The 18,222-nt window shown below is 44.6% G+C and overlaps 1 protein-coding gene across 2 annotated transcripts in view; it reads left to right on the plus strand.

Moving 5' to 3' along the window:
* Positions 1-4,111: 4,111 nt before the first annotated feature.
* sipa1l2 (signal-induced proliferation-associated 1 like 2) overlaps positions 4,112-18,222 on the plus strand; it is a 126,678-nt gene continuing 112,567 nt past the window's right edge. Inside the window, exons 1-14 of one of the 2 annotated variants that reach the window (XR_004163171.2) lie at positions 4,112-4,318; positions 4,462-4,977; positions 7,350-7,541; positions 7,985-8,070; positions 8,680-8,794; positions 9,055-9,132; positions 9,494-9,609; positions 12,744-12,888; positions 13,283-13,392; positions 13,729-13,822; positions 15,197-15,550; positions 15,980-16,129; positions 16,834-16,986; positions 17,544-17,761. The gene's annotated coding sequence lies outside the window, so the exon portion shown is untranslated. Of the gene's footprint in view, positions 4,978-7,349; positions 7,542-7,984; positions 8,071-8,679; positions 8,795-9,054; positions 9,133-9,493; positions 9,610-12,743; positions 12,889-13,282; positions 13,393-13,728; positions 13,823-15,196; positions 15,551-15,979; positions 16,130-16,833; positions 16,987-17,543; positions 17,762-18,222 lie in introns of both variants that reach the window. The other variant, XR_004163170.2, reaches the window with a different exon arrangement.

Consider the following 18,222-nt stretch of genomic DNA (forward strand, 5'->3'; position numbering starts at 1 on the left):
GTCTCTCTCTCTCTCCCTCTGTCTCTCTCTCTCACTCCCTCTCTCTCTCTCTCTCTCTCTCTCTCTCTCTCTCACTCACTCCCTCTCTCCTCCCCTACTGGCAATCTGCCGGGACATGACAGTTGCATCACTAGAGTCAAGAGAGGCTTTTGTTCTGCCCGAAAATGCTGTCAGCACAGGGGATGAGCTACGGTGTCTGGAATTTAAAGCAACATTATACAACAATTTGCCCCTTTTTTAGGTATACGTTTATCAGGCAACTAGTTTTAGTGTCCACTTCAAATTCATTTTGACATTCCACCAGCCATCTAGGATATTGTATTCACTGTAAATGCACGTCGTTGCCTATTTTGCCAAAATACACCAGTTAGCATCCTGGAAAACTTTGATCAAAGCCAACAGGGCTGTTGAGTGATTTTTGGTTTTTGCATGCCTTTTAGGTAGTTAGGTTTAGATTGAAACTCCTTCGGCCTACTGCTGCTTGCCACACACCCTTGCCAAGCCTTTGCCAAACCTCTCTGCCTCTCCCTCTCTGCGACTATCAAAGATACCCATTGTTATCCCTGTGCTTTATTACACTACTTCAGAGAGGAAAACATCTCACTGAGGCTGTGAAGTGTGTGGGTGGTTATTAAGGGTACATATTTATGGTTGATACACAGCATGATTGATAGGGAAGAAATGTATTATTATTCAGCATATTGTGTAGTGTATGAGCATGAAATAGTCGACTATCGCACTAGAACAAAATCAAGAGCAACAACAACAACAACAACAACAACAACAACAACTACAACTACAACTACTACTACTACTACTACTACTACTACTACTACCACCACCACTACTACTACTACTACTACTGCTACTACTACTACTGCTACTACTACTACTACTAATAATAATGAGATAACCAGGAGAAAAAGCTGTAAAGAGCTGACTGACAGCACATATGTAAGGGATCATGTATAGTCAGCATCGGAAACTTAATCCCAACAGGACGATCAGGACCCCTGATGTGCAGCAGAGGGCTCTTGGTTCATCCTGAAGGGATATATTATCCCGCTTATTATACGGTTACTTGCCAAAACGATAAAAGACATTCCTCCAAAATACATTTTAAAAAGTATTGTCTTGCCGGTTTTTTACTCCCGGTGAGAAAAAATAGTTTTTTTCACGCAAATAGAACTTTAAAGTTTCAGGTGTTGCGTAGCAACCTATTACTTGCTGACTTCAAGCTACATTGAATTCCTGTTACATTAACGGACTCCTTGCAGAATGATATGACAGATGTGAATAAGAAGCACAAAACCCGTCATTAAATCTTTGCAGCGGTCATTATAAAGAAATATCAGTCCTCCAAACAGTTGGTTGGTCTATTCAAATCAATGGAGCTTTTTGACCCTTCTGAGGAGCCGTATAATGAGTGTTTGGCACTGCTGTAGGCATTCCTAACTCATAGTCCACCAGTTGATTTGTCACTTGAACCTGACACCCAACTTCCTGACTTCTAAATCCAACATTTTTATGGGGAGATGAGCATGCACAAACAGGGGAACTCCAGACAGTCAATGCAGCAAACACACACACACACACACACACACACACACACACACAGAGAGACACCCAAGCACACACACACACACACACACACACACATACACAGTCAATGCAGCAAACACACAAACAGACTCCAACTTGTCTGGAAGACAGGACACCGCCATTTGCCTTCTAAGCTCAGAAAAAACCCACCCACATGCCATACGTGCCATACGTACCATACGATACATAACACTCAGAAAAAAATGTGTTCTTGGTTGTGTGCATAGATCAACACTTAGAATTTGTTTCTCCGTGCAGCTTTACGTTCTGTAGGGGACCTGAACTGCTATAGGGGTTACAGGTAGATCTTTGATTGGTTGGGTCTACTCTGTTCTTCTGTTCCAGAACCTCACCGAGGATAGCGGTGTGGCAACAACACCCCTGCCATGGAAGGCCAAGGGAGCGCACATACTGATGAACATGTCTCTCTGCACATACTGATGAACATGTCTCTCTGCACATACTGATGAACATGTCTGTCTGCACATACTGATGAACATGTCTGTGCACATACTGATGAACATGTCTGTCTGCACATACTGAAAAACATGTCTGTCTGCACATACTGATGAACATGTCTGTCTGCACATACTGATGAACATGTCTGTCTGCACATACTGATGAACATGTCTCTCTGCACATACTGATGAACATGTCTGTCTGCACATACTGATGAACATGTCTCTCTGCACATACTGATGAACATGTCTGTCTGCACATACTGATGAACATGTCTGTCTGCACATACTGATGAACATGTCTCTCTGCACATACTGATGAACATGTCTGTCTGCACATACTGATGAACATGTCTGTCTGCACATACTGAAAAACATGTCTATCTGTACTGTGCTATAAGTCAATTTGGACTAAAGCATCAGTTGAATAAATAGCTGTGACTGTACTATGTAGACAGCTGAAGACTTTTACCTGGATCTTTTACCTGGGTGTCTTTTCACCTCTCTTTTATATGGCCGTGTGTCATACCCACTACGGAGCCCTACAGCCATTGGCTGAATGCTTCTGGTTTGACACGAGAAAGGTGTTACCGCGTGTTACCTTCCCCAACCAGCCCAGCCCAACCCAACCCAAACCAGCCCAGCCAAGCCCAGCCCAGACAGGACCAGCCCAGCCCAGCCCAGCCCAGCCCAGCCCAGTCCAGCCCAGACCAGACCAGACACCGTGGTACACCTGGTTCACATTACGGTCAGGCCAACTGCCAAAATGGTGCAATGTTTTTCTCCCCTTTGCTGGTCTGTAAATATTTGGACAATGAGGGTAAAAAGCGCTGCAGGTAGAGGAGGTGCTGGCTTGTTAATCGCTTTACGGCCCGCAGATTTGACAGATTAAACGGGCTAGGTGTGAAAACATGCACTTGTAAACTTTTTGTCTGGTTTGTGAGGGGAAAAACCGGCTCTTACTGTGGGCTACTATGTGTGAGTTTTTAAGTTAATGCTTCATTTGTGTTCCCTGTATTTCAACTTCACACCAATAAAATGTGCCAAAATAGAACAAACAATGATGGATTCGTGAAATGGTGTAAGTTGCTCTAGACAAGAGTTGCTGTCGAAGTGTACAAAGCTTAAGTAAATAGCTTATTACAACAGCGGTCAAAGTTTGAAGTTTTGCAGGCATTGCCTCATGGTCCATCTGTAAGGAGAACTGTGCTTGTTCCAGAGGGAGTATTGTGTTTTCTGAGCAACTCTTGCCCTTATCTTTACAGTCTTTTTTTGTTCCTTTTTAGTTTAGGAGGAAGTTTTTACAGCTTCAAGTTTACAGCCCCCCCCCCCTCTCCCCTACTCTCTCTCTCTCGCTCTCTCCCTCTATCTCTCTCTCCCTCTCTCTCTACTCTCTCTCTCTACTGAGACTCTGTCAGAGAGGGATGACCTCACTTGTCTTTTAACAAAACTTTCCCCTCTTCCCTCCTCCTTTCTGTTCCTTTGGCTCCCTCTCTTTTTTTCTCTCCACAGTCAGGCACATTGCCAGACACTTTCCCCATTCTATTGTGCAGTTCATCTCTCTCTCTCTCTCTCTCTCTCTCTCTCTCTCTCTCACTCCAGTCTTTCTCCCCCTCTCTCTCACACACTCCAGTCCCTCTCTCTCTCTCTCACTCCCTCTCCCCCTCTCTCTCTCTCTCTCACTCCAGTCTCTCTCCCCCTCTCTCTCTCTCACACACTCCAGTCCCTCTCTCTCTCTCTCACTCCCTCTCCCCCTCTCTCTCTCTCACTCCAGTCTCTCTCTCTCACCCCCCTCTCTCTCACTCCAGTCTCTCTCTCTCTTTCACTCCAGTCTCTCTCTCTCTCTCTCTCTCTCTCTCACTCCCTCTCCCCCTCTCTCTCTCTCACACACTCCAGTCTCTCTCTCTTTCTCACTCCCTCTCCCCCTCTCTCTCTCACACACTCCAGTCTCTCTCTCTCTCTCACTCCCTCTCCCCCTCTCTCTCTCACACACACGTCAGTCTCTCTCTCTCTCTCTCTCTCTCTCTCTCTCTCTCTCCTTCTCTCTCTCTCTCTCTCTCTATCTCTCTCCTTGTCCATCGGGTGTCTGGACGGGTAGTTTACTCTGTTTCCTCCTCTGCACTGGTTGCCTGTGTGCCACAGAGGCTGGAGCACATCTGCGCGCAGGGGGGGAGAAAGTTACAGTGGGCTGTCTCCACTTACAGTTGACGTCCTCCGTACTCCTGCCACGGGAGGCTTTTGCTCTCCTGTCACCCTCGGTGAGACTCAGCCTAGTGTTTTCCCCTCTTCAATCAGACGCTAATACACAACTGCTCCTTTTTTATTTTGCTCTTCTTTTTTAAGAATTACCATGTTTCTTTTTTCTTCTGGTTATTTTTTTGGTTGTGTTTGTTTTTTTTAGTTTTTTTTTGGTTTGATGGTGATGATTGAACCGAGGAAGTGATCACCGGCGAGAGGGAACATGAAAAGACTCCAGCCGTTCACCATCGGGACCAAGCTGTCGGTGCCGGTCGACTCCAAATGTCCGGAATGTGCGGATATCCACCTGTCTTCTCCTCCGGCCGCAGACAGCTGCAAGCAGAAGAACAACCAGCAGCAGCACCGTCTGCCCAAGGACTGCAGCGACCCACAGCCACAGGGTCAGCCCCAACAGGAAGACCCCTTGATATCACCTGTCGAGGACTTTCAGGAGGACCAGACCAGCTTGGACTCGCCCTCTTCGCCCTCCAGGTCCATCAAGAAAATAGCCATCTGTGCCAGCGGGGAGATCCAGGAGGAGAACTGCAGTGCTCTGCAGAGGCAAAGTCAGAGTAGCGTTAATAACAACGACAATAACAACACCAACAGCAAAAATGGCACAACTCCTGTTGAACAGGCTGATCAGGGGGGATGTGAGGACAATGTCTCTCAGATGAAGGTAGGTGCTTTTTTTTTTTTTAAATGAACAGATTGTTTATGTTTTTTGCTTGTTGAAAGAGAGGTTGAGGTTGTGATTGGAAAGATGAATGAAATGAGTTCCCTGAAAATGAAGTTGAATGATGAAAAAATACAAGCAAGACAATGTGTCATAAACAGTCGGTAAAGCTTTTATATATGGTTTAAAAATGAGATAAAGATAAACAAGTAATTTTGATAGCAAGAGAACGCGCCTGAACACGTTTCTCTTGATTTTTTTTAGCTTGTTTCAATTAAATATCCATTGAATCCTTGTGGTCAATGTACCATTCTAAGCCAGATTCAAAAAAATGGTCCTATCCTGGAGCACTCTCTTTAATTTCACTAACTACAACAACAACAACACTTGAAAAAGAACAACCCCGGCGGTTTACAGCTGTTTCTGACTGGAAACGCTTACAACAACGGCGCATTGTCCGCTGAACCCGAAGAAGTCAGAAGGGAGAGAAAGAAAAAAAAGAAAGAGAAATGTGTGGGATATTACAGTGCACTGCACACTGGCTCATAAGAGATGACATCATGCTCACAGGCTCTCATTACGCAAGGCAGGCCCATATTTCACATGTTATTTCCACTGCATGCACTATTCTGTGTATGACTATGAGACTCACAAATTCCATACAACCTGAAGGGACAGGGTTGTTTTTTTTTTCTTCTTTTTGGACGGACTTAGCAGGCAGATGTGCCAGAGGTTGTGGCTATTGATGTCAGATTGGATTTGAATGTGATGTTTGTCGCTGAGGGAAGAATTGACTGATGGTGAACGGCTTGTTCTGGTACATGGGGATTGCCCTTCGGGAGCAAAGAGGCTCCGGTTTTGTTTTTGGTGTGTGTGTATGTGTGTGTGTGTGTGTGTGTGTGTGTGTGTGTGTGTGTGTGTGTGTGTGTGTGTGTGTGTGTGTGTGTGTGTATGTGTGGTGTGTGTTTGTGGTGTGTGTGTGTGTGTGTGTGTTTGTGTTATTTTACAAGGCTCACTGCAAAAACACTGCAACCGCGCAGACTTCCATGGAAAGATCTACAGCCATCCATTTAAACAAGTTCAGCCAAAACCATGTACTGCACCAAACAAAACACACTCCTTAAAAAAAAAGTCTCACCCCATTGTCATTCGTCTTCCCTCGAGAGACCAGATAAACAAGGCTAACATATTTACCTCTCCCAGGACATGCAGTAAACATAAACAATGGGGTTCTTAGACCACAGTGATGTTGATTTCTCCTTAGAAACAGTTTACTAGTTCAGTGCTGCACAGTTGTGTACCTCCAGATGGCAGTGGGTGGAGAATAGGAGAGAGAGGGAGAGAGAGAGAGAGAGAGAGAGAGAGAGAGAGAGAGAGAGAGAGAGAGAGAGAGAGAGAGAGAGAGAGAGAGAGAGAGAGGTAATTATTTGAGGATGAGATCATTGCTTTGGCCGTGTCACTACCATGCCTTGGAGCTCTGAAGTGTAGGTGGGCCAAGAGCCTTGAAGCTGGAGTTGCTTGGAGTTTGAGTTACGTTGCTAAGCAACCACAAAGGCCAGTTCATGTCACTGTGGTTAGCATTGTTGATTTTCTTTACTTTTTTTCTGTCCACTTTTTCTATCAGTTTTAAAAGGTCACCTTTCTTTTTAAAAGAGAAAAAAAAGGCCACCTGATGAGAATCAGATGAAATCTCACCTGCAAGTGAGACAACAGAGCATGTCGTGTTTGTCCGAGCACCACAACCCCTTAATGGGATACAAAGCAAGTGTTTCAAGCCAACGATCCAGGAATTTGTGTTTCTCCTTGATGCAAACAAAGCTGGGCAATCACCACCTTGTGTGCCTGGACAGCCTACAAAGTGCTTTGGAACCAGACGTAAAGCAGACATAATGAGCCGCAGACTTCAGCTGAGACAGAAGTTGGCTGTTCAAGTGATTTAGTTTCATACCATGATGTAAGGGGTTGAGACTTTGGGGGCTCTGTGGAACGTGGAGAGATAAAAAAGAAAATATGTCAGTTTGCAAGATGGCATGAGCTCATTGTTGCTTTATATATCAGGAAAGGTTTGATGGGGTAGTTTTTGAAGGTTTTGCAAGGTTGCCTACACCCTGATTTTTAAAAAGAATATATATAGGTATATATATATATGGGTGTGTGAATCATGAGCTATACTTGTTTAAAAAGATTGAGAAAAATATTAAAAGTTGAACGTAGCTCATACTCATATAGTACACCATCTTGGAGCACCATGGTTACCAGACTCTCTGTGCCGTCTTTGTGAGGTCCAATTGTAGGGCACTCCATTTCTTTTTTTACCTCGTAATCCTGATATAGTAGTCTATTCCTCATGATTTTGTTCTCCTTTTCTTTTTCAGAATGAACCACGGCCCAGGTTGCAAGCACAAGACCCGAAGGGTGCCTGTGTTGTCCAAACATGTCGGCCTCAGCATTCGGATGGCACCGCTCAGACCCAGCATTCGGACGGCACCGCTCAGACCCAGCAGTGGGAGCTTAAGGACTTTGAGAACTCACTCATACAGCTCACGGCGAGTCTGGACTTCAAGGAGGTAGCGTCCTCCGCAGTGAACCTTGGCCTCCAAATTGTTCAACTTTGAAGTCAATTTGAATAAGCCTTAGATGGCCATGAATTAGCATATGTTTTATATGGTTTTGCTTTGATGAGTTTGTTAAGTTCGTTGACTTACTTTTTGATTTCTTACTATTTACTTGAGGCTGAGATAACAAAACAGTAAAAAAATTATGATTATCGTCGAAAATTATCTCAAGACCTTGAAAAAAATCACCCATTTAACTAGTGCAAAAACATTTGTTATCTTGTGATAATGACATAAATTACTCACTATCAGGAGAAAACAAACAAGATCACCTTAATGCCAGGGTATACAAATATTAAATATTAAATAACTTTAAAATGTGTTAGCCCTTTTAGGGCTTCGGGTAGGAATTGACGTGACTTTCATGTCTTCTCATATTTTCTCTTATTTTCTAGGAAGATCCACAGGACAAACACGAGCTTAATGACATCAACCTGGAGAAGCTGCCGGAGTCAGAGGGCATGGATGAACTTAACAAACCGTAAGAGCTTACAAAGACGCAAAGGACACAACACGCTGCAACTTGTGTGATCTCTAACCGATTCCCTGTGCTCATTCGCTTACTCATCCCGTCAATGGCAGACATTGAATATGATTCACTAAGCCATCATTCCTCATGATCTTGACTCATCTTGGCAGGCAAGACAAATGCGATCTATTGAATAGTCAGTTATATACCCCTGACATGTGTTGCACTAGATTTCAACACCACTCAAATCAAACATGTGGCGTTTAATCTTAATCCTGTTAGGCCTCGTTGGATTAGATATCATTGCCCACGTTCATATACAGTGAGGAGAAGCAGCTGCAAAGATAATTAAATGTAACATAATACGGTTACGTTAAAACCACTTAAAACCAGTTAAAACCACACATTAAGGTTTCCTATGGAACATTCATACACAGTGTGGAGGAGCAGCTGCAAAGATAATTAAATGTAATTTAATGTAGAAGTTAAAACCACACATTACCACCACACCACACCAAATAAATTCCCAAATACGTCACAGACAATTTTCCCCCTGTGTACCTGTGATGGATAGCTAGAGAATGACGAGCGGTCTGTTTCCCCAAACTACCTCTGCTGCAGGTGGCTGAGGTTACGGGCCCTTCTGAGGAACTACCAGAAGGACCTCATGTTGGCTCTCGATGTGTCCAGCTTTTACCAGCAGGCGGACAACCTCATCAAGACCATCAACAGCAAGGTAAAAGGTCCACCATTATGGATTATCTCCATTTAATGACATCATGTACGAATGACAAGCATCCCTTGAAAGCATGCTGGTAGTATGCCTTTAATGGGCCTCTACGTTTTTTTTATGTGGCTCTTTAAATGTAAATTCTTCTTCTTCTTCTTCTTCTTCTTCTTCTTCTTCTTCTTCTTCTGATTGATTACCATGCTAAGTCATAGCATGATTTGCATGCTATTTGTTTTCTAATGGTTTTTCTAATTTGCCCTTTACAGAGACAAAGTGTATCACTCCCAAACAATCAGGGAGGGTGTGTCGATGCAGATGTTGGTGAGATCGCCAATCAAATCAGAGTAAGTACCGCAATCCCCTTTTTAAAACACATACAGTAGGCTGCTTAAAGCCTGTCTCTAAGCTCTGGGATATGTATGCTGTATCAGATACTGTAAGAATAAGTGTTACTGTATGTTCAGAGGGCGGTGGCAGGTATTCTACTCCACCTCCTCCACACCAAACTCCATCTATGCTCAAATACCATTGTTATGCTTGACAAAAACCTGCTTTTATTTATAGAACCCCCCCGCCTATTTTTTGAAAATGTTTTTCCTTGAGCCGTATAACGTAAAAATGTGTGCCAAGCGAATGGTGTAATTTCCTGTGGCGTCCCCACCCCACTCATTCGCTCCTCCCCCTCCACATAAACACACTCTCCAGATGCTGGCGGAGTCGGCGTCTCGCCTCTCGGACCTCCACCCGACGCTGGCCACCAGGGTGACGCGTAAGCAGGCCGAGGTGAAGCACAGCTGGGCCCGGCTCCAGGACGCCCTCAGGTGAACGCTCAGGGGGTCAGGGGTTAAAGTTCAGGGGTAAGGGATTTGCCTCCCCACTTCATTAAATACAGTGTTGTCTCAAATAAAAAGAGGTTTCTCCTTCTCATATCCACTTCAAGCACTAACACTTCTTAGCTATGAGGAGAATGGCGTCCAAGAACACTGTTCCCTGAGTCTGCTCGCAGCTCACCTCATGTGAGGTAGTTTGGGTTCTCCCTCCATTTTACTCCATTAGACGACATCACACGCCGACCGCATATACGTACAGTTATTCTAGGTCATATGCTTCACAACTGTGAAAGCAATCAGCATGACTACAACAAAGCTCAAATGTAAGGACATCATATCCAATGTGACTGCTATTACCTCAGAGGCAAGGAATGCATTTTTAGAGAGCAGCAGTAATTTGTTGTATAACACAGTGCATAATGAATCCATCAGACTGGTGTTGCTTTGTGGTGTATTCTCACGTATGTAAAGGGTCCTAAAAAGTCCTCTCCTAACTTGCACTTCCTCTCCCTTCCTCTTCCTTCCTCTACCTCTCCTTTTCCTTCCTCTCATGCTATCTCCTGTAACTAGAAACGTAACTCGCTCTTACAGTAGTTACATTCCTGCACTTTTTTATTTCTTATGTAAAGCAGTATTTACTGTTACACTAGGTCTCTATTGCTCGTAGCTTGATTGTTCTCTCCTTTGTACGTCGCTTTGGATAAAAGCATCTGCTGAATGACTAAATGTAAATGTAGATGTAAAGGGGAGACTGTTCTCTCGAATCTCTAAATGACTAAATGTTAATGTAGATGTAGAGGGGAGACTGTTCTCTCGGTCTCTAAATGACTAAATGTTAATGTAGATGTGGTGGAGGGGAGACTGTTCTCTCAGTCTCTACATGTTTCCCATTGTCTTGATTTGAGGATTAGTTGAATGGATTAAAAGCACATTCTTTTGTTCCGGGTTGGGCTTTGTGCATGAGGAACCTTTTAACGCCAAACTAGTGCTGGATGTGCTTTTCATAAAAACAGTGGAGCCCTTCTTTTGTATGTCCTCTTGGCTGGCTTTCGTGTCCAGTCCACTCAAGGGGCTATTTTACTGTTGGTTAGAGTACATTTGAGATGAATCGGTTTCAGCAAATCTAGTCTGATTAAGATTAAGGATCAAAGGGTGACGTTGGGTTCAAAAACTACTGAGGAACAAGCCACGAAGACACAAAAAAACATATTTTAAGAAATTCGGACATGGCGTACCATGCCTATAATTTATGCTTTTTTTCTCTCTCCTCGCCATCAGAAACGAATCCAACCGCAATTTGTTGTCTGTTCTGCTTCGCTTTTTGCTTGGAGCCTGGCCTGCCTCGTTCCACAGCCGTCACTTTGAGATGGAAACATGATTAGAAACGTTATTATGAGCGTCTCTCTGCGCTCGTGCCAGCGCTAACATCACTCAGATGTCGAGGGGTAATGAGATGAGGTCATGGCAAAGCATACTTCATGTATGATGTAGTCTAGCCCCCATCACTGTCCAGCAACCAAACACACCACACACTCATTGGCCATCTCATACTTCTTACGTCCTTTAAAGGAAATTGCTGCGGTTATCTCCCATCCGGCTAATAAGCACAAACCTAATAGCGGAGCTTACCTCAACGAGAATAGCCACGCTTATCTTCCAGATACTGCAGCTGATTAACTTTGACACCGAGAAGGGGGAAAGGCTACTCTGAGGACACTGCCAGTGTTATGAAACGTCTTGTGCAACAAACACTTTGCAGGCACTTTAGCCAACATAGGCCGATATTTTTTCTCGCACTGAAAATCGCTTTATTATGTTGATTAATGCCCTGGAGTATTGAGGAATCTTTATGCAGTAGTTACGTAATATAAACACATAATAGACCTTGCATTTAGAGTTTTTTTTTCTCTACCGTGATCGATCTGGGGTTTGGCATTGAGTCCAGATGGGTTCTGAACCCGTTCAAATATTTGGAAGAGCGGTTCTGAGTTGGGAAAGAGAACGGGTGAGTTCTTGGGTAAATGGAAGAAGGCCGACTTCACTCCACATATCCATTGCTGGCTGTGCTGTGCGGGTGTTGAGTTTTGCACTGGTGCACAGGGCCAGGCCGACCGCAATGTTAAGTGGATGTGACTGAGTGTCAAGACTTTTGAATGTGCACTGCTCACCCACGTGACAACATTTGCAGCTGCAGTTACAGATAATGAATTACAAATGGCTCACGACTAATACATTTCGGAGCAAAGTCTCCTGGCATTTACAGACCCCAATAGATGAGTCAAGACCATGGAAATATGATATCCTTTTGAAATATCCCCTGAAACTCCAGGATGTACTCCGACTTTACTCTGTACAACGGTCCTCAACTACTTCAGTGTACAACTGAGGTCAGAGAAAGTATCATGAGTCTCGCCTTCACAACGTTCGGTGTGTTGTTGCTAGTCTCCGCGTGTGACTAGCTTATGCTCACCACCCTTCAGTGTGCCCTGACTAACTGCTCTATCATCCCCTTTTCAAAACAAAACAAAAAAAAGCCCTTTCCTGAAACCATGAGCTAACCGAGGTTGGAAGGGGTGACATCATTTACCTCATATCCTGCCTCCTCCCACCTCCCATTCTTCAACCCCAACCCCACCCAAAACAATATTGCCTCACTCAGACTCACTGAGTCACAGTTACATAACGGACAGCCTCCTGCTCTCCTGAATCAGTGCTTTTGGTTATCTTCGATTCAGCCTTGCGTCATGGCTTGAGTGGATTGTTTTCGACCTTCCACACGCTTGATGTAACTCCGGCGGTGGGAGGGATCGGGGGGGGGGGGGGTCCATTTGGCCTGAAGTAGGAAATGGAAGCTCCTCGGCCTGGATGTGTAAGACCCCTTCACTGCAGGCTGACAACTGCTGTAGCCACAACATGAAATCCCAAAGGAGTTTTTCGATGCACTGCATCATCCTTATCGGTTACGGCGTGGCAGAAGTTCAGCTGAAGCCACGTGATGCTTATGCAACAGGCCGGGAGCACGAGCGAAAAATGTTCCCAAAAAGTGAGACGGAGATGAGACATGATACAACCACTCACTTCCTGAAATCTTACGATGATTACAACGTTTCGCTGTCTTCCAACAGGAACCAGAGAACGGGCGATCTTCAGATTCTCCCGCAATGTTCCGCCAACGAGGAGCTGTGCAACCCTGTGGCCACGGAACCCGAGGTGCTTGGAATTATGGGAAAAGACATCAAAGAGGAGCAGAACCGCCTCAAAGGGGTTGAGGTCAGTCGAGGCGGCGGCTCCGAGGAGCCTTTCGAGCTCCTCCTGCCAACTGATTCAAGTGCTGAGATTAGACATGAAGGAGAGCCTCAAGAGCCCAGTGAAGTGATTATAGAGGTGTCCGTAGCCATCTTCACGTAGTCAACAACTGCTCTGTGTGTGTGTGTGTGTGTGTGTGTGTATATGTGTCTCTGTGTGTGTGTGTGTGTGTTTGTGTGTGTGTGTGTGTGTGTGTGTGTGTATGTGTGTGTGTGTGTGTATGTGTCTGTGTCTGTGTGTGTGTGTGTGTATGTGGGTGTGTGTGTGTGTGTGTGTGTGTGTGTGTGTGTGTGTGTGTGTGTGTATGTGTGCGTGCATGCGTGCGTGTGTGTGGGTGTGTGTGTGTCTTTTCTCACAGGATACACTTGACTCGTGGGATAGAGGGAGGTTAATGACAGACACGGTTCTAGAAAACAATGCCAGGGTGGAGGATGCCACCACTGACCATGAACAGGAGGCAGTGGAGTGGTGAGATGTTTTGAGTTTGTCATTTATATAGCAGCTAACCACGATAAACACGTCATAAAAGTTCAAGTTGCTCCGCATAAAATTCAAATAATGAAAAAGAGCCTCGTTGCATGCTTCTCCCTCACACTCTTAAGCATTATGACAAACAAACCAACACGACCAAATAAAACCTGTTAAAAAACTTAAACTTAACTAAAAAAAATTCTTACAAGATGCACTCCTTACAATGAACTGTTGTCATTTGTCCAAGACAAGTACGTTTTGCACAAATGCTGTAAAGGCGCTGATGATGTCTGGCTTCTGATTCTGATTCCGATTCTGTCTGTTTTTTCCCAGGAAGCAACAGGTGACTGACTCTAGCACTGTCCTCTTAGAAGACCGAGGCAAACTCCCCGAGCTGGTTGAGGAATCCACCACATCTGCTGATAAGGTACCCAGTTCGCTGCACTGAAAAAAATATATATACTGTAATGTTAAATTGAATAAATTGTAATGTGGACATCAGTTCCACATTAATTAAATGTTAAATCTACGCAGTATTTCTCTTTCAGTTATTTAATTTGCTTATAAAACAGACACAGCTTGACAAAGAAATTCCAGTTAAAACTGTTTAAATTAAGGTCACATTATAGATTATAGATTTCTTCATTTAATCATGTAACTCCAACATTATAGTGTTATGCAGGTTTGATAAGCAGGCACATACTGAGTCATATACAGGATCAATACACTTTGTACAATTCAGTTGTATCAATAGAATTTGTTTGATCATGTTTTGTTTTAAAATGTGCCATACGTACTTTATTGCAATATTTTCAGTATATCTGTACTGAAAATATTGCAACGCTGCAACTAAATGACATTGCATCTAGAAATGACACATTTTGAATACAGCAACCTGCAACACTCAGAAGTATTCATCACTTTAGGGATCACAGAGCAATTGAACCCCTGATATATTGTGCATTATCAATACCTGGCATGTTCATGGTGGGAATACAGTCTGGCACATTTAAAAAACAAAACATATCCAAAATTCTAATGGCTGAGCTTGATCAACATCAACTTTCAGATGGGAATCCATTTGCCTTTGCGGTTGTGAAACCCGCTCTGTCTTTTATGTTAATCTTACACAATTCAGTTGGAAGAACTGAGTCCTGTGTCAGCATTAGTAAGTTTAACATAATACCATGACATTTATTTAGAGATAAATTAAATAAGACTCATTTGTGAAATTCCAAAGTAACACAGTTTAGTAGACTTGACAATCCACCCTTTCCCTAATTTCATTGTGGTTCACTGTCCAAGGAGAATGTGCTGTTTACATACAAACTCCCTTAATAATTCATTCTAAACTACAGGTCTCTCTTTTTCTACCTTTTTTCAACTCATCATTCCTATGCGGCTAAGTTCTTTTAAACATCTGATTTTGATTAGCTCTGATGTCGGGGTATTTCTGTGGGACTGGAGAGAGGATCAGTTATATAAAACACAGCACTAATGAGAGTGAGTCATAGAAAGACAAAAACAGTTTTGCTTTTAAAGGCCGTTCTTTATTTTCTGTCAGTAATTAATGAAATTAAATATATAGAGAGAATAAAAGATACAGCACTATATAATATAGTTATATAATATATACTACAATATTAGATTAATAATAACAGCTCTATATCATTTACATGTCTGGATATCTGATATTCTATGTAGACATATCTTACATATGTATATACATCTTTTTATTTGTGCGAAATCAATAGATCTCTATTTAAGCATCTTATTCCTCTGCTTGGTCGTCTAACCTTAGACGCGATCCTGGTTGAGGGACAACATTGCCACGGCATTCGACCAGGAGAAACTGGCTGAAGATCCGAGCTGTCCGAAGATCGAGGAGCTGCTCGGACAAGTCGAGGTCTTGTGGGAGCTGTTGAGGAGACGAGAGGGGAGGCCAGGAACCTCCTCGGACAAACCAGCAGAGAAGGAGGAGGAGAAAGAGGAGGAGGGGGAGGAAGAAGTGGAGTTGGGTTTAGAGGGGGAGGAATGCAGCAAAGGTTCCGCGCAGGCCAAAGTTCCCCCTGAGAATGTGGGGGAGTGTGATTCCGGAATGCTAACAAAGTTCCTGGAGCACCTGGAGCAAAAGGACAGCCATGGAATGTGGCAGGTAGGAATGCAGTGCCCCCTTGGTGTGTGTGTGTGTGTGTGTGTGTGTGTGTGTGTGTGTGTGTGTGTGTAAGTGGTTCTCTCTACGCCTTCTCCCTTCTACCTCTGTTGCTCTTGCGACTACACTTTTCCATATGTGCTTCATTGTGCGTGTGTGTGTGTGTGTGTGTGTGTGTGTGTGTGTGTGTGTGTAACTCCTTGTGGCTTTGAGGCCTGCTGCATAATTAGAGCGTGGCATTTGCAAACACACTCATCAAGCCAAAGAGTGACTCATATCAGCGGGCCTCTCGGTTTGTTATTAGATTTGACTTTTCATGGCTGCTGCTTCGCCCCGCTAAGGTTCCCTTCACTGAGCTGAACACCGAACCCAACCCTAGCATTAAATCCGCCCCGAACTGAACATTTAATTGGTACGGTTTTCAACTCCCAGGTCGTTCACGGTCCCAGCGGACAGCAGCCCAACTGCTTCAGTGTCACGGCGAGGGAGACTCTGGAGGTGCGGGTGGATCTGAGCAAAACAGGAAGTGAGAGGAAGCAGCCCCTGGCACATGATCAGGCGACAGAGCACCTCATGAATCTGGTATGTGTAATGTGAGAGTGTGTGTGTGTGTGTGTGTGTGTGCGCGTGTGGTGGTTTTGGGTGTGTGTGCATGTGTGTGTGTTTGTGGCTGTGCACCTAATGTGTGTACATCATGTGTGTGTGAGTTTGTACAAATGTAAATGTATGTGTTCACAAGATTTGTGCTTGTGTGTGTGTGTGTGTGTGTGTGTGTGTGTGTGTGTGTGTGTGTGTGTGTGTGTGTGTGTGTGTGTGTGTCTTGTGTGTGTATTCACTTCACAGATACTAAAAAGCCAAAAGAGCAGAGACATATCACACATATGGTCACACCTCTTAATTAAAAACAAACCCTAATTAAATCTATATCGCACTCTCCATGTTTCCACCCCTCACCTCCTCTCCCTTCTCCTCCCCTCTCCTCACCTTTTCTCCCCTCCCCTCCCCTCCCTACCCCTCCTCTCTCCTCACCTCCCCTCCTCTCCTTCCCTCCCCTCTCCTCACCTTTTCTTCTCATCCCCACCCCTCCCCTCCTCTCCTCCCCTCCTCTCCTCCCCTCTCCACCAATCCTCACCTCACCTCCCCTCCTCTCCTCCCCTCTCCTCCTCTCCCCTCCTCTCTCCTCACCTCCCCTCCTCTCCTCCCCTCTCCTCACCTATTCTCCCCACCCCACCCTTCCCCTCACCTCCCCTCCTCTCCCCTCTCCTCATCTCTTCCCCTCCCCCCAGTTGTCCACTCTGATGCTGCGCATCAACGAGCACCTGTCGCGCTGTGCCGAGCTCAGCATGGACATCCTGGACCTGGAGTCCGACATGGCCGTCCTCTGTGACCCCGACCTCGCTGGACTGGAGAGCCTGCAGGAGCAGCAGGACGACCTTGAGGTCAGAACGCCCAACGACCTTTCAGTGTCTCTGCCAATATGTAATATGTTTACAGTGATATTGTAGTGCAGTTGTGTAATGTACAGTAATATTTGTGTATCCAGTGATGTAGCAGTGGTGGTCTATATGGTGTATATATGATGGTGGTGTATATGGTGTATATATGATAGTGGTATATATGGTGTATATATGATAGTGGTGTATATATGATGGTGGTATATATGGTGTATATATGATGGTGGTGTATATGGTGTATATATATTGTGTATATATGATGGAAGTATTTAGGTGCCCCAAGGGTGCTCAGAATATCAAGGTTATGGGTTCCATAACCAGAAAGCATCAAAAAAAATTAAAAAGTGAAAATGTAATTGTTGCTGAGATGAGCTTGTGAAATGATATTTGAAATGATATTTCCGTACATACTGTATGTGTCCAGAAATATACTAACACTTCCTTCAGTGGATTTCCACTGTCTATTCTCCTATAGCAGTTTTACCTTGGACAGAAAAAATGACATGTTGGTTACATGGGTTTTCGGCAATGTTCTCTTTCAGGTTGACTTCCATATCATGGAAGGGGAGGTGGAAGACATGGAGAAACTGGCCACCCATCTCAAAGGCCATGCCCCAGAGCAGGCACTCCTCCTGGGGGAGGAGGTCCAGGCGACCCTGCAGGCTTGGGAGGAGGTAGGCCGCAGCCAGGCGGAGAACCGGGGACGGCTGAGCAAGTTCAGACACTTGCAGGAGTTCTTCGAGAAATACCTGGCCATGATGCAAGTGGAGCCGATTTACACTCACTTTTCAATTTGCATCTTCACTCATGAAAACAGGAAGATGGAAGAGGGAGGGCTCAGAGTTAATAAACTTTCAGTCAGAAGACAAATGTTCTGAGACTAGAATGGATTTTTTTACAAAGCACAGGACAGGATAAGAAAGATTAACATCTTCTTTCCCAATTTGATATCTATAAACTTGCTATTGACTTTGTCTCTGTCCCTCTCTCTCCCCTTTTCCTCTCTCTTCCTCTCTCTCTCCCTCTCCTTCCCCCTCTCCCTCCCTCCCTCTCTCCTTCTCTCTTCCTCCCTCCCTCTCTCTCTCTCTCCCTCCCTCTCCCTCTCTCTCTCTCCCCCCTCTCTATCTCTCCCTCTCTCTTCCTCTCTCTGCCTCCCTCCCTCTCTCCCTCTCTCTTCCTCTCTCTCTCTCCCCCCTCTCTATCTCTCCCTCTCTCTCTCTC

Source organism: Clupea harengus, chromosome 24 (genome assembly GCF_900700415.2).
Source record: "Clupea harengus chromosome 24, Ch_v2.0.2, whole genome shotgun sequence".
NCBI lineage: Eukaryota > Metazoa > Chordata > Actinopteri > Clupeiformes > Clupeidae > Clupea > Clupea harengus.